This window comes from Panthera tigris (genome assembly GCF_018350195.1).
Source record: "Panthera tigris isolate Pti1 chromosome A1 unlocalized genomic scaffold, P.tigris_Pti1_mat1.1 chrA1_random_Un_scaffold_72, whole genome shotgun sequence".
Lineage (NCBI taxonomy): Eukaryota > Metazoa > Chordata > Mammalia > Carnivora > Felidae > Panthera > Panthera tigris.
The window spans coordinates 45,215-67,441 of NW_024962144.1; the positions used below are offsets into that span (position 1 = coordinate 45,215).

The 22,227-nt window shown below is 56.9% G+C and overlaps 1 long non-coding RNA gene across 1 annotated transcript; it reads left to right on the forward strand.

The window, feature by feature from the left end:
* The first annotated feature begins 14,864 nt into the window (after window positions 1-14,864).
* LOC122236180 lies at window positions 14,865-19,009 on the forward strand. The gene is made up of 4 exons (XR_006214302.1): window positions 14,865-14,986; window positions 15,488-15,601; window positions 16,504-16,655; window positions 18,497-19,009. It is a non-coding gene; the product is annotated as an uncharacterized LOC122236180 (long non-coding RNA).
* Window positions 19,010-22,227: the final 3,218 nt, after the last annotated feature.

Below are 22,227 nucleotides of genomic sequence, written 5' to 3' on the forward strand. Positions count from 1 at the left end.
TTTAACCAGCACCTCAGGGAGGGGGAAATCCTGTCTGCGCCTTGTCTCCCTGGAGGGGAGCAGCCTGGGGGAGAGGCAGAGTGAGGGCTGTGGGGCAGGCCTGCCCTGCATCTGTAAATGGGCCATTCCCGGGCCCCTGAGGCCAGAGTGAGGACTCACAGAGATGACTTCAGGTGGCACAAAAGGGTTCTCAGGGGAGAGCAATTTCTCAGCAAGGGCGAGGCCCTCAGATGGCCTGGGCTTCTGCAGCCGGAATGTACAGGGCCCGAGATTTGTCCATGGCGTTTCCCAGGTTAGAGAGCGCTCACTAGGAGGTACCTATGAGGCTCAGAGCCACCAGAGAGGCAGAGCAGGGTCTGGAGGCTCTTCCTTAGAAGAAGAGCTCGAGGCTCCAGGAGGCACGTAGCTAGCCTCAAGGGCCCTGTGGGCTGAAGGGGATTTGGGCCTGGGTAGTCCGGGTCCGGGTCCGGGTCCTGCACTCAGCTGATGTGTTCCCTGGACCAAGTGTGGGTTCCCCCTCCTGTTCTCAGGGCTGCTGCTTCCTCCTGGAGCCTAGGGGTGAGGATCTGCCAACCCCAGAGCTCCACGGGCAGGGTGGGTGCTGCACGGGCCAGACACACAGGGTGTCCTCCCCTCCAGCAGCCTTCCCCAGCCGCGCTGTGCATATGGCTTTTCCTCTGTAGACACGCGCTTAGCCTGTCATCAGGCCTCAGATAGGTATCCCTACCAGGCAGCCCCAGACAGGGACATGAGCCCTGAGAGGACAGAGCTCTCCCCCAGGGTCACCTAGCCCATCAGTGGAAAGCCAGGGTATGGACTCTGGCTTGGGGACAGCAGGGTTGCTCACCCCCTCTCCTAGGGCCACATCTGTCTCGCTGACATTGCACACATATCGGGTCATAGGATCTCGGGGCCAGGCCCTCAGGAGCCTTCCAGCCTCCCCCTACTTGCTCCTTCCAGCCACACCCCCCTCCTTTTTGTGCTCTGCAACTATCTCTGTACTGACTGAGGGACCAGAGACCCAGGGGAGCTATGCCCAGGAGGTGGCACTTGAGCCAGGCCTTAGTGACAGGCCAGAGCCTGACGCAGAACAGCTCTTGGTGTTTGTCAGGTGAGAGAAGGATGTCCCACGTTGTCTCCTTCAGCCAGAAGTTTGTTGTCTGTCTCTCTTTCTTTCACCCAGAAAGCACTGTCCAGAGGGTGCTCCCATGCCAGGCCTGGGTTGGGTGGGGCAGGCATTATGGGAAGTGCCAGAGGTGGTCTGAGGGGGAGGCCAAGGCAGCTCATGGAGCAGAGTGTCCAATGAGGGTCAGCCCGAGGCCGGGGGGGGGGGGTGGGCCGGGGAGGGAGAGGAAGGCATCAAAGGTTTCACAGACTATAGTACTCAGGGGTCTGCCTTGGGGGTCTGGGTGGGTGGCAGTGCTATCACCAAAATGGGCCCCCCCATATGGGAATTGCTGGTACAGAGAGGGGAGCTGGGGGAGGGCCTAGCTGGGTGTTCTGTAGGTTGGAGTCTGGGGAGGTCAGGGGCTGGGTCGGACCGCCACTCTAACCCTCCAGTGGGGACACTGCCTCCATCCACCCACTCGGCTGAGCCACAGATGGACTCTGCCTGCTGCTGCTGCAGCCACCAGCCCACCCCGTGGGCCAAGGACACCCAAGGCCTTCTGCCTGGGCCATAGCCATCTGCCCAGAGAGTGCTCTGTGTCCCAAGCAGAGACCAGCCGTGTGGGGGACAGAGCTGTGATGGCATCTTGCCACCCCTGAAATAGAAGCCCCCACACACTGAGCTGCTTTCCTCTCCAGCCCCTCCGTCCCATGAACCGAGGGTGTAGGTTAGGGCTCCCCTTTTATCCAGACACCACCCCTCCATCCCCCACTAAGGCTTCGGGGCCCTCTACAGCCCTTGAGAAGCTTGGGGCACCTGGGTGACTCAGCCATTAAGTATCTGACTCTTGATCTCAGCTCAGGTCTTGATCTCAGGGTCGTGAGTTCAAGCCCCGAACTGGGCTCCATGCTGGGCTGGAGTGGTGGTATTGGGGTGCTCAATGGGCCTCCTTCTCCAAGCCAGGCTTCGTTCCTGCAGCAGATGCCTGGCCTGGCCCCGTGCACCACATGAGGGACCCTCACCTTGAACGTGCACAGCTGGCTCCCGCCTCAGGCCTTTCCCTTGCTTATCCATTACACGGAGCCCCGCCCTTCAGAGCCAGCAGTCACTTCTTCTTAGGGGCTTTTCTTGGCTAGTGTCTCTCCTGTCTTGTGCAGCTGCTCCTACTTTCTGTACTGGTCCAAGCGGCCTTGTCTGTGCACATATCCTTATCTACTTTTCTGGTGTGCCCCCTCCATCCACACGGACAGTGATGGGTCTGTCTTATTCACTCCGTATCGTCCTGTGCTCGGAATAATGCCCCTGATCACATCCGGGAGCCTCTGTTTTCTCATCTGTGAAGTGGAGATAAGGACATCCCACATCGCAGGCTGGCTGTGAGGGTGATGTGAGTCAGTCCTAAGCTCTTAGAGAGCCTGGCCCAAAGTGGGGACTGCATGGTTACTAAGTGGGATGAATGAATCACTGTCCCCAAATGGCCTGACGCACCCCCCACACACACAGAGTGAAGAACCACTTCTTTAGACAAACACCCTCATGGTGCAGGCAGGGAAACTGAGGCCCAGAGAGGGACTAGATGCCCTCGGGGTCTCACCCAGGGCCCCTGCCTGGCCACCCTGATCTCTCTCTCCACACCTCTGCCCAGGGGGCGTTGCAAAGAGACACATCCCACCCCCATCCCACCGCCAGCAGGGAGTTTTCCAGACTCAGGCTGAGCTCCTGGGCAGAACTGCCTGGCAGGACGGAAGGGCACAGAGGCCAGCCTGGAGATAATCGTCTCACTGTGCCGCTGGGCAGTGGGGCCTCAGGCTGGCAGGCAGGGCTGTCTGGGGCCCAGAGCCAGGACAGGAAGGCAGAGGGTGGGCGGGCAGGAGCCCTCTGTGGCCTTTTCAGAGGGAGGCCCCAGGTGGGGTTTGGGGGACTGGGCGGGATAGCCCGGGCATGAGCCAGCATGGCAACGCTTCACATCCGTCTGTTTACAAGGCACCTCCAGTCTGTAAGCTCCCAGGAGCCTCATTAACGGCCTCTGAGGCGGGAAGATCAGCCCTGTTTCATAGATGAGGAAGCAGAGACTGGGGCAGGGTCATTTCGCTTGTGAGACCAGAAGTGGGAACCCCAGTCAGTGGGCAAAAAGCCTCACGCCTGAGGGATAAGGGCACCTTCTCTGTGTCTTTGTTTCCATGCCCCCAGAGAGGCACCCTGCTTACTGACTCTGGAGGCCAGTGGTGAGGGGCGAGCCCCAGACCTGGCCCTGGCTGTTAGCTACTTTCTCCCCGACAGCCGGTGGAGGGGTCAGAAGCACAGACCTGGTGCACCGTTGCTCACACAGCCTCTGCGGCATGTCTCACAGCTGATTCCTGTGGACCTGGCGTCGAGTAAGGGCATTCTGCATGGGGCACAGTGCCACCCAGCACCTTCTCCCTTGCGCTCATCTCTGCCCCAACAGAGAAACTTCTGGAGCCCCGAGATGGCCAAACACTCACCATCACTGCCACCAGGAGTGTGTTGGCCCAACCTCTTGGGTCAGCGTCTGTGTGTACCCAGAGACATCAAAACACTCCCACCCTGTGACCCAGAAATTCCAGGAATGGGTCCTAGAGGAACATCCCAACCTGTGCACAGAGGCCGCATTGATGGGACGGTCCCGCAGCTTTGTTTACCAGGAGAGGAGAGGTGGACCTAAGCCCAGCACCCACCTGGGACGATGAGGAGCCCACAGGGGTTCCAGGCAGCTTCCAAAGGGGTGACGTGGAGGGATGTTTGAAGACCTAAAAACATGCTTGAGACAAGTGTGGGGTGAGGGGGTGGATGTATTTTATAGAACAGAATGTATTTCTGTGTAACCAAAAAACATATATGCGCCCAGTCACAGGCACACATTTAGAGAAAGGCCCAGCCAGAAAGTACCCTCAAATAGTTACACTGGTTAGTCCCTAGAGAGCTGGGACGGCAGATGATTTCATTTCCTTGTTGTGCTCTGCTGTTATTTCTACAGTTGGTGCAGTGGGTATTTATTGCTTATTTAATGAGAGGGAGGGGGCCCTGTAACTGGGAGGGGTACGGCCTTCCGCACCCCTTTGGAGACTGACGTAAACTCCACAAATAGGTCCATTCCGGGGCCTGCGACAGTCTGGAGCTGGCTTGCCTCAAGTTCCCTCCTGGGTCATGCCCTCGCCCTAGACATGGACTTAGCCACTCACTGCTCTGTACGAGACAGTAATACCTGTAGAGGCTCCCGTGGGAGGGAGGGGTCCCCTCCTATGCCACGTGGCCTCCAGAGCCTCCTTCTCCCCTCTGTCTCTGCTCTCTGTTTTCTCCCCATTCCTTCTCAGGAACAGACAAACTTCCCCCTCTGGCCTGAGACACAGTAACTCCAAGCCACCTGTAGCAGCCTGGACCCCACCACAGAACTCTGCAGGTAGCCCTTCCAGAAAGCGCAGGCTGCCCAGAATTCTTACAGCAGCGACCGTGTTCTTTTTAAAACTGACAGAACTTCCCAAGTTCGGAAGCTCCTAGGGGATTAGCTGGTCGCACATCAAACCCATCCGGGGAGCTTTGAAAAATGAAGGTGCACGCAAACAGACATTTCACCAAAGAAGATACGCGGCTGGCAGGTAAACACACGTAACAATAATGGTCAACAACATGGGCCGTCAGTGAGATGCACCCCAAAACCACAGTGAGCTCTCGCCCCGTAGCTATTAGAGTGGCTGATGTAAAAAAAAAAAAAAAAAAAAAATAGTAGCAGCATGAGATGCTGGCAGGGATGCGCAGAAACCGGACTGCTGCTGCCTAGCTGTTGGGAATGTAAGACGGTCCAGCTGCTCCGGAAGACAGTTTGGCGGTTTCCTTTCAGAGTAAATGCACGCTTCTCATATGACCTAGCTATCGCACTCTTGGGCATTCATTCCAGAGAAATGAAGACTTATGGTCACACAACATCCTGTTTCAGAATGGTCATCGTGGTTCTATTCAGAACAGCCCCCAAACTGGAAGATGCCCAGATGCCCTTCGGGGGGGGAATGGATATTAAACTGGTGCATCTGTGCCGTGGAGCACGTATTCCGCAGCCGTCAAGAGGAAGGAAGTAATGATGAACTTCCAGGGACACTGAGTGAAAGTCCACGATTTCATTTGTATAGCATTCCTGAAAGGGCAAAATGGTGGAGCCAGGGGACAGATTGTCGGCGGGGAGGGACTGCGGAGGACAGGTGGGCGTGGCTATGGGGGGTAGCACCGAGAGCCTGGTGATGGAACAGTTGTGTGATTGATCTCGGCGGGGGACTACCGCAAGCGACCTGGGTGTAAAATTACAGGGAGACCCACATGCACGCACACGCATGTGCTCGTCTGGTGAAGTCAGAATAACCTCGGCGGACTTACCTATGTCAATTTCCTGGTCTGGATGGTGTCTGCAGTTGCACAAGGGGTTATGGCTGGAGGAGGCTGGGGATGGGGGTTCACGGGACCTCCCAGGACGTTGTATTTTACAGCTTCCTGTGAAGCTATGGTTTTTTCAAAGGAAAGAATTAGAACAAAGCAAAGGTGCAGAAACGCACCCCCAGAGGCTATATGACTTAATGGTCCGTCTTAGGGCCCAGGCATCCGTACATCAGTGTTTCTCAGAGGCTCCGTTCCTGCTGTACAGCCAGGAATAGACACACTGACCACTTCCTCATTCAGCAGAGGGAAACTGAGGCCAGAGAGGGGAAGGGGTTTTCCCAGGGCCACAGAGCTGCTGCAGGGTGACTGAAAGGGATGGCATCCAGCTGCAAGCGGCCCAAGGTTTTTCCTGCTGCCCCGGGCTGGGACTGAACCAGGCAGTTTGTTTTCACGTAAACTTTTATTAAAATACAGTGTACAGCTTATTGCGTTGTCACAAACAACACACTCACGTAATCAGCACCAAGGCCCCAAAACCAAGACGACCCAGGCCCCCTCTAGAACCCCACTCATGATCAAGCCCCCTGGGGCCCCCCTGGGGCCCCCCTGGGGCCCTGCCAGTCTTGGCCCATCCCCCAGGGGAGCCCTCCCCTGACTTCTTACAGCACACTGAGTAGTTTTTCCTGTTCCTGAACTTTGTGTAAATAGTTGGGTGCTGTTTAGAAGCTGTGCCAGGGGAGACTGGAGCACCCAGTTTATTCTGAAGGAAAAGGAAGTGGCCTCCCCAGGAGCCCCATAAAGGAGGGCTGGGGGTGGGGGATTCAGAGGAAGGACTGTCCCGGGGTGGTCTTCCTTGTCCAGGGTGGCCGGAATGGGCTATTTATGCCCTGAGCTAGAACTGGAGACCAGAAGAGGAGCTGGAGCCCTGCCTGGCTGACTGAGAGCCCTGTGTCCATGAACCTGGTCCGGGGTCCCCCAAAGATCCTGGGGCCCCTGAGCAGGGGGAGGTACAGCAGCACCAGTCCTCATGTAGGACTGGTGGCATTGAAGAAACCACCTCTCAGTTTCCCTGCATATAAAATGAGGATTTTATATATGTGAATAACACAAATATCTACTAATGTAGAATCAATGTTAATGTAACACATTAATATTTCACTTCTATACTGTTGGTGTTAGGCATTAATATATTCTATATCGTATGTTACATAAGATATATTGAGTAATAGGCAAATCTTTTGAATCCTATCTATACTAATGATAGCTGGCATTTATGGAATGCTGATTCTGTATCTGGCATTGTCTTAAGTGCTTTAGATGTATAAACCAATAGGGTGGCTGGGTGGCTCGGTCAGTTAAGCATCCAGATTCGGCTCAGATCATGATCTCGCGGTTCATAGGTTCAAGCCCTGCATCGGGCTCTGTGCTGACCACCTCATCTCCCATCATCCGTGTGAGGTGGAGCTCTTATCATCGGAGGAGGAGGTCGAGGCTTCGAGTTCCTGTCGCCCCCAAGGTTGGACTGGGGTGTGAGCTCAGGTGGTCGGTTCCAAAGCCAGGTATGCTCAGCCAGGCGGTCTCTCGTGTTCTCCGAGCACCCTCAACCTGGGCCTGTCCTGCGCGGGCCCGAACCTTTCCTGTTGACCGCTGGGCTGAGCAGCAGACAGTGGTGAGCGGAACGGGCCTCCGTCTGTGACTCCAAAGCTGCATGGACCCAGCAGGGTGCATGGCAGAGGCTGGTTCTCCTCTTAGAGCCAGTCCTCACTGGGCTTGTGGAGGGTCAGTGAGACAGCAGGAAGGAGACCGCCAAGGGGCTCAGGCCACTGAGGGGACCCCAGGGATAGGCAGAGAGGGTGGGGAGGAGTGGAGAGCCCAAGCAGAGCTCACCACCCGCCACAGGGTTTAGGGTTGGGCCACGGCAGGCCAGGTCAGCCCTGCATGGCTATTAGGGCCCCTCAGTCCTGTGGGGGCAGGTGGTGCTCAACAGACAGTCCCCGTCTTCACATGCATACTTCAGTGACAGTACTATCTGCTTGGAAAATCTCATGCACCCTTCAACATCTTGGATCCGTGTGTCACAACATAGCAGAGTGTCACTGTACCTCCCTCCTGGGCTCCGGCAAAGACTGAATGAGTTGATCGCCTTAAAGTGTTAACAGCAACGCCTCCCTCGTAGCACATAGGAACTGCTCAACATATACTCATGGTCATTGGGGGAGTGGGAGAGAGAAGGAAGGGAGGGAAGGAGGGAGAGGGGAAAGGAGGAAGGAAGGGAGACAGTAGTCTGCGTGGGGGGTCAGTGTGGGCAAAGAAGGCTGCACCAAGGAGTTGACATTTGAGCACAGTTTTGCAGGGTGAATAAGAGTTTGCTGCGGGATAAAGAGGCAGGGGATGGAGTGGTGTTCCGGGTATAGAGTGGCTCTGAGCTGCACTGGTAGCATTTGTAAATTCCTTGTGCCTCATGAGGTTTATCAAGGCTTAGATGAGAAACGCACCTGGCACTAGGGGGCTCTCGTACTGGTATCTCCTCACCTGACTGGAGAGGCCAGTCACTGGGCGACAGGCGTTGAGGGCTGGGTCCCCTTGTCTGGACTAGGGGCTTGCCAAAGGCAGGAATCGCTCGCCTCTGCCAGTGAGGGTCCTGGCGCGGCAGGGAGGTGAGGCCTGCCTCGCCAGCCCCGCCCTCTCTCCCTCCCAGAAAAGCCATCGCTCACTGGGGCAGGCGCAGGACAGCAAACAGTCTGGAACAGTGACGGGGTGGCATCCTGACACCGTCCTTTACGTCCCCTGTTCTCGTTGGGCTCTGGCAAGGTGCTGTTGACACAGGCACAGTGCACGGCCCTGGGGCGGCTCTGGCTCCAGGGGGGAGGGAAGCTTGTCCGTGGCCTCTTCAGCCGGGGCTGGAGAAGGAGGGGGCGCCTGGGGCAGGGCTTGGTTCTGGGGAAGCTAATCTGCTGAATACGGGACCCAGAAAACCAGCGATGCTTTCGTTGGACCGGAAGTGGGGATGTGGAAGGGGCAGGGGGTCAGCCTCCAGCAGGGAGAGTTTCCATCAAGGCTGTGGTAAGGACAAGTAGGTAAACCGAGGCCGAAGCTCAGATGACCCGTGGTAAGCACCCAGCATTGGCTCAGAATGGCAAAGCCCAAGTGCCAAGCACAGGCCCACGGGAAGCAGGGGCCCTGGGCTTCTGAGACATTGGGTGGGGGAGAGGTGTGCAGGGGACCCCCAGTGGGGAGAGGTGGTGTCCCATGAGGAAAGGCAGCCTGGCGTGGGCGGAGAGGTGGAGTCCAGGGACAGTGCCTCCACGGCTGTGTCGGCTGTCATAGCAGCCGCTGCCCGGAAAGGCAGGGACAGGGCAGGGGGAGCCAGGCCACCGAGTAGTGACAGGCACACCCTAAGACCCCAAAGGCCTCAGACACTGGCCATGCCACCGTGCATAGCAAAAAGAGGCTCCTGTTTCTTTCTCCACAGTCATTTCACATCCATTATTTCCCCCTGTGAGTGACTTACTGTTACTTACCATCCTTTTACAAATGTGGAAACTGAGGCACAGAGGGGTGAAGGGACTTGTACCAAATCCATGGTGAGTCAAGGGTGGAACGGGCTCTGACCTCAGGTTGGGCTGTCTCTGGGGCCAGATCCAAACCTGGACATCAAGTCTCTTTGCCGGGCCTCTGGGCTCTGGGCATGGAGATCGTAGGCCTGGCCTGTGGTCTGCAAGGACTCGGCCGGGAGGCCTCTTTGGGGACAGAACACGGTGGTCCCAGGCCGGACAGACCTGAGTCCCAATCCCAGCCCAGCCTCTCAGAGCTGTTAGACTCTGCATATGGTGCTAACCCCTCTGAGCCTCAGTTTCCTCACCCACAATGGGGGCTAAGAGGCTGCCTCACAGGTTGCTGTGGGACCTCGGGCAGGGCCCCCTCCTCTCATCTGACTGCACCCACCTGCCCTTAGTGGAGCTAAAAATGTCCGGGGCACACAAGGCCCTGCCTTTGGGGAAGGACACCTGAAAGGCAGTGAACAAGCACACAGATAAATGGCTTACCCCTTTTTACATAGGGCTCTGAAAGAAATAAAACTGAGTATGAATGGAGAGCATAAGCGGCTGGGGCCGCTATAGACACCAAGGAAACGCCTCTCTGGCAAGTGAGTGATGGCAAGTGAGTGATGGGGACTGAGCATCCTAAGAAAAGGGAACAAGTACAAAGGCCCTGGGGCAGGAACATGTTGCAGGAACAAGTAAGGCAGCAGGTTGGTTGGAGGTGTGTCCACGTGGGCAAGGAGTGTATTGTGGCCTTGGGCAGTGTTCACAGCAGGACCTGGGTTCAAATCTGACTCTGCTCAACAGCTGAGAATCCTGAACAAGCCACTTCTGTAAAATGGGGTAGGATGAGAGGAGGGTGCAGACGCAGGGGCCAGCTCTTGCGTGGCAAGGGTTTGTCAGTGGCAGGGGTGGGGGGCCCATGAGAAGAGCTGCACACTAGCAGGCCAAGGCCCCAGTTGGGTCTCTGACTACAAAGAGCCTCGGCCTGGGAGACTCCCTGGGGGACCTCGGGCCTTGGCTTCCCCAGCGAACAGAGAGCAGCTGGACTTGATGCTGCCAAAGATGCTTTGTAACTGAGGTCTCTGAGCGGGAGTGTGGGAGATAGAGGGCGAGAAAGCACATGGTTTCTTGCATGTGGGCGCCAAACCCTTCCCGGGGCTGCTCACCCACCCCAGGACCTGTCCTGGGACCACCCAGTGTGGCCTGAGCCGGCACGGCCCCCGGAAGCATTTGTTGTGTGTCGGGGGTCACCGGTAACCCTGTCTCACTTCTGTCACCCTCAGGAGTTCCCTGGAGACCAGAAGCAGCCTGTCCACTGACCGCTACGGGTACCGTCGCTCCCTCCATTCTGGGCCCACTGTTCCCCATCGGCACCGCGGTGGGCCCCAGGAGGCATCAAGGGAAATTAGTCCCCCCATTCGGCCCTCAAACTCCCCCAGGGACCAGCAGTACTGCTGACACATCCCCTGAGGACTAGTCCAGCTAGGAATGGCCTGGTCCCTCAGGCCAGCTAGGAATGGCCCTGAGGGGCTCGGCTAAGGGTTCCTCTAAGAACCAAGGCTGGTGGTCCCTCTGAGGGCCAGCCCACAGCCGCCCGTTCCCATGACGCCCAGGCTGCAGCCCAGGGGCCAAGCCGACGCTTCCAGTTGGCTTTCCGATCGCGGTTCGTGGAAGCCGGGGTGTCTGAGGACCTCTGCCTTCACATGGCTTTTGGATCTTGTCGTTTCTACGAGATGTCTTCAGAAGGAGGCATTGTCTAACGTTACAAGAAGGGGCCAGAGACTGAGGCACACAGGAAGGTCCCCTGGATCGGAGGTCAGCCGATCTCTGCTCACAGGCTGTGGCCACAAAAGACCAGGAAGGGGCAGCTAGCTGGCCCTGGCGCGGTGTTGGCATGGGGAGCCACGTCCAGTGTAGCGGCGTGAGTCGGGGAGGGGCGGACTGGGCCACGCCGACTGGAAATAGGCGCGTCCCTCTCTGTGGGTGGGAGATGCGCCACTGCCAGGAAAGGGCATATGCCCAGTGAGGAGCCACAGGGCTGCATGTGGCCGGACGTGCCCAGCCGGGGAGGGTGAGGCAGAGGGAGCTGAGTCGCACAAAGGGGCCCGAACGGCCGAAAGCAAGCCCAGTGGTCGTGAGCCCCCTGCACTGGCGACACGACAGGGCCTGGGCCCCCTGTGCAGGGGGCGGGTCTAGTAGTTGCTCCCCTGGGACGAGACGGTCATGGCCACCAGCTCTGAGACCCTAAAGCTGCCTGAGGCTGTGAGAAGGGCAGAGGGGTGCTTTCCTGAGCCAGGGTGGGGCTGGCAGCTGCCGGCACACTCCGATAACCCTGTAGGGGGACGCTCCACGGCCACAGCCACACGTGACGCTAACAGGCGTGCGCGGGTGCCGCGAAAGCTGATGGTGTCCTACTTCCTCACGAGCACTCGGAACGGGTTGGTGTTAGCCCGTTTCACACAAGTCGCTGGTTCAGGATTCTCAGCTGGTCAGCAGAGCCGGACTTGAACCCAGATCCTGCTGTGAACGCTGCCCAAGGCCACAATACACTCCTTGCCCCTGTGGACACACCTCATACCCTCAGCTCTTGGCACAGCGCTTTGCACAGTCTCACACGCACCGCGTGCAGAGCATCGGCACCCTCCGTTCCTCACACGGGCAGACCCTCACTCCATCCCTCCTGTGCGTGGGCTCACCCCCCCACCCCTGGCCATGCTCTGCTTTCGCAGGCTCACAGCTGGACGCCCCTGCCTGGCCGGCCCAGGGTGCTGGGCAGGTGTATGGGTGTCTGTGGCAGAACGGGCTGAGCCCAGGGTGAGAGGCTCACGAAACTCCTGTAAACCAGCTGAGCCACCGGCTTCTCTGAAAGCCACCAACATGTCAGATGGCGGTGTGGCTCCACCCGCTTTGCCTACCCCCGACAGCCAGCTAGTCAGCACTCTGCTAGGGGCCGGGCCGGAAAAGGCTCTGGAACGAAGGGGGGCAGGGGGTGAGGCTTTTGTCCCAGAGTGTCTGGGGGTTGGGTGGGGACTGTCACGTGTCCCCCTGCCCCCTCAGGTTTACCCCAGACCCAGCACTCGCCAGGCCTGGCAGGCGGCCGTGGTCAGGGAGCGGCCATAGTAATCACCCCCCTGAGGCTGGCCGCACTTGACCCAGTGCCTTCAAGTCCTAGAGGACCAAGCTAGGGGTCAGAGCAGACAGCAGGACCACCCTCAGCTCTGCCCTTTCCCCTCCTCCCCCCAGCCCTTATTTCAGGTGTCAGGTGCTTGCTACACCACGGTCAACAGTGCTGCCTTTGCTAGGCTACTGTGTCAGGCAGGGGCTCAGGCAGCAAAGGAACAAAGGAATCAGGTTTTAATATACTATGTTGGGTGGCAAATGCTATGAAGGAAATGAAATCGGGGTGAAGGGGATAGAGAGCGATCAGAGGGTGGCCAGGGAAGGTCTGTGAGGAAGTGCCATTTAACCAGAGACCAGAAGGAACGTGGGGGTGAGTCCCATGACTGGAGGAAGAGCATCCAGGCAGTGGAGATGGCCAGTGCAAAGGTCCTGAGGTGGACCATACTTGGCCCATTTGAGGAACAGAAAAGAGGCAGGCGCTAAGCAGAATCTGCCCCCATTCCTGTGATCCTGCAGTCCCACGCGTCCTGACTTCTGACCCTCACAGCAGCCTTGGGACACAGGCAGAGCCAGGCTCGATGTTCGCATTTCACAGATGAGGAAAACTTGAGATGCAGAGACCAGAGGGATATTGGTGCCAGATCTAGGCCTGGGACCCAGGGCCCTCACCTACCCTACCACCACGTGGCCTCTGTGCCCTTTTCGTGCAGCAGGGTCACCAGCTCTGCTGTCGGAGCCTCTGGGAAACCTGGCCCTCAGGCCCCAGTGGAGGGGAGGAGGTGCCATTCGAGGTCCTGGAGGCCCCATTCATGGCTTGGGAATTGAGAAACAAAGGTCCCAGCCAGTAATTGCCTCCTTTCAAAGGCACAGCCGGCTTCCTCTGCCACAGGTGTGAGAGGGAAGCTGATGTCCTTGTCCAGGGGAGAGGGGCGGGGCAGCACTCCACGGGGCCTGTGCTACCTTGGCAATCAGGCCAACAGGCTCATCACCCTTGGCAGATGGCCACTGTCACCCTCCGTCCCCATCTACCCCGCAGTTACCAGCCCGGTTATCCAGTGGCTCGTCTCTCCCCAGCCCCAGAACAGCGTGGGGCTTCCTGGGTCCAGCTTGGACCCATCCTGTTGATGCTGGGTGTGCCCTTTCCCTCACTGGGCCTCCCTCTCCTTGTTTATACAAGAGGAGGCTTGGACTGAGCCATTTGAAATGCCCTTCCAGTTCTGACTGTCCACGATGGGACATTTCTGAGAGAGCTACTCTCCGAAGCAGGGGAGGGATCATTCTCTGGCTTGGGGGCTCTCCTGAGCCCTGGGGGATGTTCAGCAGCATCGAAATGCCACTAGATGCCAGTAGCACACTCCTTCCCGGTTGTGGCCACCCCAGACTTCTCCAGACATTGCCAAGTGTCCCCTGGTGGCGAGGGGGACGGTGCCCTAACAGCCGCTGGGTGAGAAGCTCTGCTCAGCATGTTTGCCAACAGCAGACAGAAAACTGCCCTCCTGAGCCCGTTGACCTTGTTCTTGGGCTTTGCCAGAGCACGGGGCTGGGGTCAGGCCCCTGAAGCCTGTCGGGCTTGCTCAGCGCCGGCTCCCGTCTGCGGCCGATGTCTCCTGGATGTCACCCCTCACCCGTGGGCATATAGTCTTTTCTGAGCCTCAGCTTCCCCATCTTCCAGCAGGAGAGGGTTGTAAGGATGCCGAGGGACCACCGCTTTGTAAATGATGTTGAGCAAACCGGGGACCTGAAGGAGCGGAGGTGTGAGCGTGCTGTGCTTTGTGGGTCCAGACCCTTCCATTCTGCTACCCGAGACCCTTTGTTCCTTCAACTAATGATGACAGGGTGCCAACGGCGGGCGAGGCATGAGGCTGGCTCATCTGAGGCATGAGATGGGCTGTGAAAGGACGGGTGTGGGCCCTGCCCGGGAGATGCCCAGGAGATGCTCGTGCTGCAGCCACGGCAGACAGGCAGAAAACGAGTGACTAAACGGGATCGTTTCAGAGGATGGCGTGTCCAGGGGAGAGAATGAGACAGGGTGTAGAGCGAAGGAGGCTCGGATGGTCAGAGAAGGCTCTGAGGAGGTGTTGGAGGTGATATCTGTTGGATGATGAGTCTCTGCCCCGGGGGAGGGGGCACCCCCAGCAGAAAGCCCTGCACAGAAGACCTGAAGGGGGTGGTGGGTCAGGGGGTGCGAAGGGGGCCAGGTGTCTGGGAGTCGGGAGCCTCAGAGAGGTCAGATGGTATGGTCTGTCGGTCCATCAGCAGGAGCCGGTCACCAGTCGGGAGTTTGGCCTTTATTCTGAGAGCAGCGTGGGGCCACATGAGGGTGTGTCCAAATGACACGAAGGTCCCTGTGGCTGGTTTATAGGGAATGGTCCCTAGGGCGGTCAGAGCAGAATCAGGACCCACGGGCAGGGATGGAGAGAGAGGCCCGGCTGGTGGTTCTGCTCCATTGCCTGTGACTGCCAGGTCCTGAGGCCACCGAGCCACCCACTCTGCCTGTCCCCCCCATCACCCCACCCCGTCGCTGCCCAACAGCCCCTGGCTGGCCTCGGCCCCTCAGCCCAGCCCAGCAGCTCTTCTCCCTCCCTCCCTCACTAGCTACAAGAGTTCCCCTCCCGGCAGCCAATGAGCAGCTGTCATCGAGGTTCCATTTTAGATTTTATCAATGTGTCCCTGTCGCCCGGGCAACCGCTCCTGGTAGCCCTGTCAGTCTTTCTCCGCCTGTCTTTCAGAGCCAAGCTGCTCCCACCCATACCATGTGGCTATGTGGCGAGTCCTCGCTCACTCGGGCCGGACCAGGATTCCACCAAACGTAATTGATCTGGGCGTCAAGGTCAGCGTTTGTCTGTCATTTTGCCCCCTCCTTGCCTCACGCCCGGGTCTCTGGGGCCTGAGCCACTCTGGGCCAGGCAGGCGGGTGGCCGACTGCCCGGCCAGGTGCAGGCACGGCCGCCAAGTGTCCGGGGCCTGGCTGGAAGAAGGGGCTTGGGGAACGGCCATCAGGAGCCCCCAGCATCCAGGCCCCCCAGGATGACAGTCCAGGGGCCCCTGCAGCTGGGCACAGCCAAGGCTGCCTCGGCGTACCCTGGGGACCCGCAGAGGAGCCCCAAGAAGAACCAGCCGCCAGAGACAGCAGCAGTCTAAGACTGGCTGGGTAAGCCGCACCAACGAGTTGCTAGGCTTTTGTGCGCGCTGCTCTTTGTATGGGAGGCCTGTGCTCTAGGAGCGGGCTGGGCAGGGCCGGGCCATGTGAGTGGGGGCCGCGGTGGGGCCAGGGTGGGCCTGCGTGGCCAGTCCCCCAACCACCCCCAAACCCTCTCCAACCCCGGTGGAGGAGCCACAGTGGTCCGGCTGGAGACCGAAAGGTGAAAATGCTCACGTTCAAGGCCTTTTGCCTGGATTACTGGCAGTTCCTGTGCCTGCAGCCGCTGCATGGAGTCTATCAAAGGTATGTGGACGGTCTGGGGAGGACCTCTGCCGTAGGGCAGGGGGCTGTGAGGGAAAGTCCCCCCCACACCCTGGCCTGCCCACTGGAGGGCCTTCCCAGGTCGGCCCAGGGTCCTTGCCACTGGCCAGGAACGGCGGCGGCCTGTGCTGTGGGTCACTTTGCAACTTGGCGTGATTGTCCCCTCCTCTCCCTCCGGCCCTGAAACCGGTAGGCTTTCTGCAGGGAAGTGGTCACCCCAGAGTGTTCTGTGGCCAAATGCTGCTTTCGTTGTTTCTTGCTGTTGGGGTCCTCCCTGGAGTGGACTTGATCCTGGGCAGGGGTGACCCCACTGGAGGGCAGCCTGGCCCTGCCGGGGTACATTCCCTCCAGCCTGATGGGTGGCTCATCTGATTAACAGGCATGACTACCTGGATACCAAGCAGGAATTTGAGAACTGTTTGGGGAGGCTGAATGGGGGATCCCTGTTCTGGAGGTCGGGAGACCAGAGTTCAAGTCCCTTCCCTTGCTGTGTGACTTGGGGCAGGCTGCTTTCCCTTGCTGAGCCCCGGTTTCCCCATCTTTAGGTATTTGGAACTGATAGCAGCGGCATTTGGGGACTGCTCCCTGAAATGATGCAGGCTGCCAACACCATGCGTTCAAATGTTAACAAACCTGACAATATGGTCTGCACGTGTGTTCTGTGCGCTCGCACCCCTTGGCCGAGAAACGCCGGTGCCTCGGCCAGCAGGAGGGGCATCGTGGAGCCTCCCCGTGGTCGCCTTGAAAGATCTGGGAGGAGGGAATCAGAATACCAGCTATTCTGAGGGAATTCGTTTTTCCTGATTTCACACTCTGTGAATTCCATGGGCATTAGCATGCGAGCAGTTCTGGGAAATTGTGGGAGCTTTTCTTTTCTCTTCCAGGGGCTTTCTGCAGAAGGGGCGGGCACTGAGGGTCTCACGGCTGCCTCAGAAAGGAAGTCCCTACTCTTGGGCGGGTGCCAGCGACTGGGCCTGCGTGGCGTCTGATTAGCGTCTGATTAGCACGGCCACATCTGAGCGGAAGGCCACACCAGGTGGGATGTGCACGTTGTGCAGGTGGATGAGTCTTCACCCCCCACTTTGGGGAGTTTGTTGTTAGAGCCTTGGGGCACCTGGCGTATTCTGGGTGTTGGTTATTGACTGCTGAGGGTGGGGCACTTTACCTGATGGTTAAACCCTCACCCCTTCTGCAAAAGAGGCATTAAGCCCCCGCTTTGAGCAGGTGAGCCGAGGGAGAATGAAGGGCAGGTAGCCAAGTCAGCGGGGCCACAGTATTTGGAACTAAGTCTCTCTTGTCCCAAGATGATCTCTCCGGAGTGCTCATGGCTTGAGGCCTTGCAGCACACCGGGGTCTTGGAGTGAGAGGATCAGAGGAAGCTGGGGGAGTGGGCTGGGCCCCCGAGCAGGACCGCTGTGCCCCCTGGAGAGCCGCCCAGCTGTGAAGAAGGCTGCCTGCATCCGTGGAGCCCACAGCCGTGTGTCTCTCCTCAGGAAGTAAAGTCTGGGGCACGAGTCTGACGGGTCCGGCGCGGGCCATTTCCTGCCCCTCGCTGTGCTGAGGCCAGGGGGAGTATCTGTAGGAAGGAGCCTCCAGGGACCCCTCGGCCCCCACCCCCACCAGCACTACACTCTGCGTGGGAGAGGCCGGGCCCTGGGCTATACGGGAGAGCTGTTAGGATGGAGTCGTGGGCTGCGAAATGGCCCGTGTTCCCCGTGAGCGTGGCCTCCCCGTTCAGGCACTGCTGGACCAGAGTGAGGCATGGTGACGTATACACCAGAGGCTCAGTGTCACCAAATTGTCAGGGGCCTGGAGAAGCTGGGCTTCAGCGGGATAGTCAGGGAAGGCTTGAGGATCCGGGAGCCAGAGCTGAACCTAGCTCAAGTTCAGAGAGACTGCGATGAGGCCGCCTGCCTCCATCCACCTGTCCTCGCCAGGTGCATCTAGAGGGCGCTGGAAGCAGGCTTCAGGGCTCCAGTCTTTCACGCTTGAGGTCTCCTGGCAGCCTTGTGTCTTAGCAAGATCCCTCTGGCGGCCGGAGGCCGGGGGAGAAAATACTGGCTCTCCCCAACAACCACTTTTGTCTCGGCAATTGCTGGACTTTGCACGTGAGATTATCCAGACTGAGTGATTGTCTGCACCTCAGCCCTGTCTTGGCAGCCATTGGATGGATGGGTCAGCCTGCCTGGGGAAGGGCATGCCAACATGAGGGGCCCCAGATGCCCAGGCAACTCACAGGAGGAAAGAGCTGGGCCCCGAAGCTTATAAGCCGGGTCCCTTCTCCAGTCAGGGCCTGTTATGGGGTCAGTTGTGCCCCCCACCCCGAGTTTATATGTTGACGTCCTAACCCCAGTAACTCAGAATGGGACCGCATTGGAGATACAGTCTTTAAAAGGGCCATTAAGTTAAAATGAAATCATTAAGATGGCCCTCATCCAATATTACTTGTGTCCTTTTAAGAAGATATTAGGGCAGGGGTCCCTGGCTGGCTCATTTGGAGGAGGGTGCAACTCTTAATCTCAGGGTAGTGAGTTTGAGCCCCATGTGTAGAGATTACTTAAATAAACAAAACTTAAAAAAAAAAAAGAAGGGGTGCCCGGGTGGCTCGGTTGGTTGAGCATCCGACTTCAGCTCCAGTCATGATTTCACAGTTCATGGGTTCGAGCCCCCATCGGGTTCTGTGCTGACAGCTCAGAGCCTGGAGCCTGCTTGGGATTCTGTGTCTCCCTCTCTCTCTGCCCCTCCCCTGCTCATACTCGCTCTCTCTCGCTCTCTCTCTTTCTCAAAAATAAACATTAAAAAGAAATAGATTAGGGCACAGACATATACAGAGGGAAGACCATGTCTGATGATTAACTTTGTGTGTCACCTTGACAGGGTGAGGGGTGTCCACATCTTTGGCTAAACATCCTTCTGAATGTATCTGTGACAGTGTTTCTGGATGAGATGAACATTTGAATCAATAGACTGAGCAAAGCAGATTGCCCTCCCCAGCGTGGGTGGGCCTCGTCCAATCAGTTGAAGGCCTGAGTAGAGCACAAACTCCCCCTGCCTGCCTGCCCTTGAGCCCTGGCTCTAGACTCCCGCCAACACCTCGGCTCTTCCTGGGTCCCGAGCCTCCCAGCATTTGGACTGAAACTTGCCATCAGCGTTCTGGGTCTCCAGCTTGCCAGCTGCCGACCTCGGGACTTGCCGGCCTTCCTAATCGTTTATGATAAATAAATGTGTGCGTGTATGTGTGCGTGTACACAGACACATACATCCCGTTGGTTCTCTTCCTCTGGACGACCCTGAATGATTCACGGCGTGAGGACACAGGGAGAAGAGGCCATCTATCCACCAAGGAGAGAGCCCTCGGAGGAAACCAACCCAACCCTGTGGACACCTAGATCTCAGACCTCTAGCCTCCAGAACAGAAAAAAAAAAAAAAAAAAAAAAAAAAAAATCATTTCTGTTGGTTAAGCTCTCTAGTCCGTGATACTTTGTTATAGCGAACCTCTCTGTTTTCATCTGTGAAGTGGGCCCAAGGGCCCCTCCCCAGGCTTACCATGAGACTGCCACGCACAATGGGGTGAGGCCAGTGAGGCCCTCCCCGCAGGCACAGGGTGGAAGCAGTCACCAGACAACTCTCAGCAATCAAGCAAATCAAATGTCAAAATCGTACCCAAAGACAGGCTGCTGTTTGATTTACGGTGCTGCATCACTGAGCCACGGGAACGGTCATTTCTACAGGGGCTGCAGCCTGGTATCCCCCGCAGGCTAGGTTCGTGAGGGTTGGCAGTGATGTGCAAATAGACAGAGAACCCTGAGGCTGTGTATATGTTCTTTTATTATTATTATTATTTTAAAGCCTTATCAACCTTTTCACTTTGTTCAAGATACAGCATGTTCTTTGGGTAAGTGTATGTAGGGGTGCACATTTTTCCCTTCACAGGGGGCTCTAATGTGACTCTGCCCTGTGCTGTAGCTGGCCCTGAGCCAGCTGTCCGCATGATGCGTTGTCCACTTTAAAGGGTCAGGCAGGGTGTTCTCCTCGGAAGGCCATCCCGAGACTGCGTTTCCCTCTGGATATGTGTAAAGGAGGCTTAAGAATGAGGGATTGGAGGGGCGCCTGGGTGGCTCAGTCAGTTGAGTGTCTGATTTTAGCTCAAGTCATGATCTCACAGTTCATGGGTTCCAACCCCACATCGGGCTCACTGCTGCCAGCGTGGAGCCTGCTCCGGATCCTTTGTCCCCCTCTCTCTCTGCCATGCCCTGCTCATGTTCTCCCTTTCAAAAATAAATAAACATTAGAAGAAAAGAATTAGGGATTGTTTCTCCATAGAGGACATCGTTAGGTCAGTTGGCAAGTCTGAATAAGATTCGAGGATTAGATAATAGTATTGAATCAATGTTGATGTCCTGACTTTGAAAACCATACTGTGATTGAGTCAGAGAACGTCCTTGTTTTAGGGCAGAAACTCTGGAGTAGCGGGGGCTTGAGGTGGGCAACTTACTCTCAAAGAATTCTGGAGAAAAAAAAGTACGTGTGTGTGAGTGGGTGTGGGTGTGCTTGTATGTGTGGAAGTGTGGGGTGGGGGGTGGGGGGAGAAAGAAAGACAATATGATAAAGCAAATTGGGTACAGTGTGAACGTGTGGGAAATCGGGGTGAAGGATACAAAGGGTTCTTTGTACTCTTCCCCCAACTTTCCTGTAAGACTGAAATTAACTCAAGATACTTTTAAAAATAGTGTTGGGGTGACTGGGAGCTAGTTCCCTGCTCACGCTCTCCGTCTGCAGCCTCCTGACCCCAGATTTCTCCTCTGCCTCCTTCCTAGACCTTCAGGTCTCAGCTGGAATGCCACCTCCTCGGAGAGGGCCTCCCTGATCACCTTGTCTGGCACAGCACCACCCTGTCCTACTTGTCATCTTTCACGCCCGCCAGTTTTGTTTGATCGCCCTCACCAGCATCAGAAATTATCATACCATTTGCCTAACGGTTGTCTCTTCTGCCCCCTCCCTCCAAATGTCAGCTCTATGGAACTCTGTCTTGTCCCTGCCCCGCGCCCCCCTCCATCCTCTGTGCCTGGCACACAGTACAGCTGCAGGTCAAAAAACCCCGAGTCTTGTCCTTCCTGGTTTCCCCCTCAGACTTGCCAAGTGACCTTGGGCAGTGTCCCACCCGACTCTGGCCTTCCATTTCTTCATCTTGACCCCAGCTCTAAAGCTTTTGGACTGTGTGATGCAGAAAGCCGCAGGCTGCTGCACCGTCTCAGTGTCCCCCAGCTGAGATCCTCTCTGCTGCCGGGATTGCCGGGCCCCTCACTGCTCTGTCCCCGAAGGAGGAAAGAGCAGAAGACAATGTGTTTCGTGCACCTGACCTGTCAGGACACTGTCCCCAAACAGTGGGCCCACAAGGAGAGTGGGTTCACTTCTCTCCCCTGGCTTCTTCAGAACAAAGACCGGGCAGATTTTAAGCCCAGCGCCTTCGGCAGGAAACAGTATCTGCCTGAAATTGAATAAAATTGTCTTGTTTTCATGGTAACCTCTATTTCAGCAAGTGATATGAGTTTTCCATTTGGGGGAGTGATACAAAGTTTCCTTTTAAAATAAATGTATTCAGTAGTGAAAGCCAGTTAGTTTAGTTTTTTCGTGCATTGTTTTTAAACTTTTTTTTTTAACATTTATTTATTTTTGAGAGAGGCAGACAGAATGTGAGTGGGTTGGGGCAGAGAGAGAGGGAGACACAGACTCCAAAGCAGGCTTCAGGCTCTGAGCTGTCAGCACAGAGCCCGATGCCGGGCTCGAACTCACAGACCACAAGATCATGACCTGAGCATAATTCATTCATGCATTAAATGAACTATCAGCACATCCACAGAGAGAGTCTGCAGCATAAGGGTGGAGTGACAGTGGAGCTGGGAACTGCCTGTGAACAGAAGAAGGAAATGGAGGGGACTCAGCCAGGGGGCTGACCCGGACAGGGTAGGGCTGCAGTATTGGGAACAGCCCTGAGGCAGGGAGGCCACTGAGGAGGTGGGGTCCTGGCCCAGGGTGGTGCAGTCCTCATCAGTTCTCTTTGAAGGAGCTTCGTGTGTGGGCACACTCAGTCAAGGGGAGATTTCCTATTTGGAGTCTCTTGACCTGCATGCCAAGATCCAGGAAGCTAGGAGCCAGGGGCCACAGATGTTAGGCCTTTCAGCACATGATGGGCATCCAAGGGAACAGCTTTTCTCCTTTGTCCGAGAAGGAGCTAGGGGCTGGGCTCAGCCAGCAGCAAGTGGGATTTAGGTTAGGCATAGAGGAGGACTTCCATACCGGAGGAGGAAAGTTTTGTTGCCTGGTGTCTATAATGTGTGTTTTGGAGCAAAAGTGCTTGGGCCCAAATCCTTGCTCTGCCATTTCCTATTTGTGTAACCCCGGGCATGCTGGTCAGCCTCTCGGTGCCTTAGTTTCTCCACTCTATAGACAAGGTAATAACGGTACCTACCTCAAGGACGGGCTTAAGGATTCAGTGAGGTAATCACATGTAGGGCACTGGCTACAGTGTTATTGTTATTAGATGACAGTGCGATGTCTCTCCCTGGAGGTTTTGGTGGTTGCCACACCCAGCGACTTGAGAGACTAG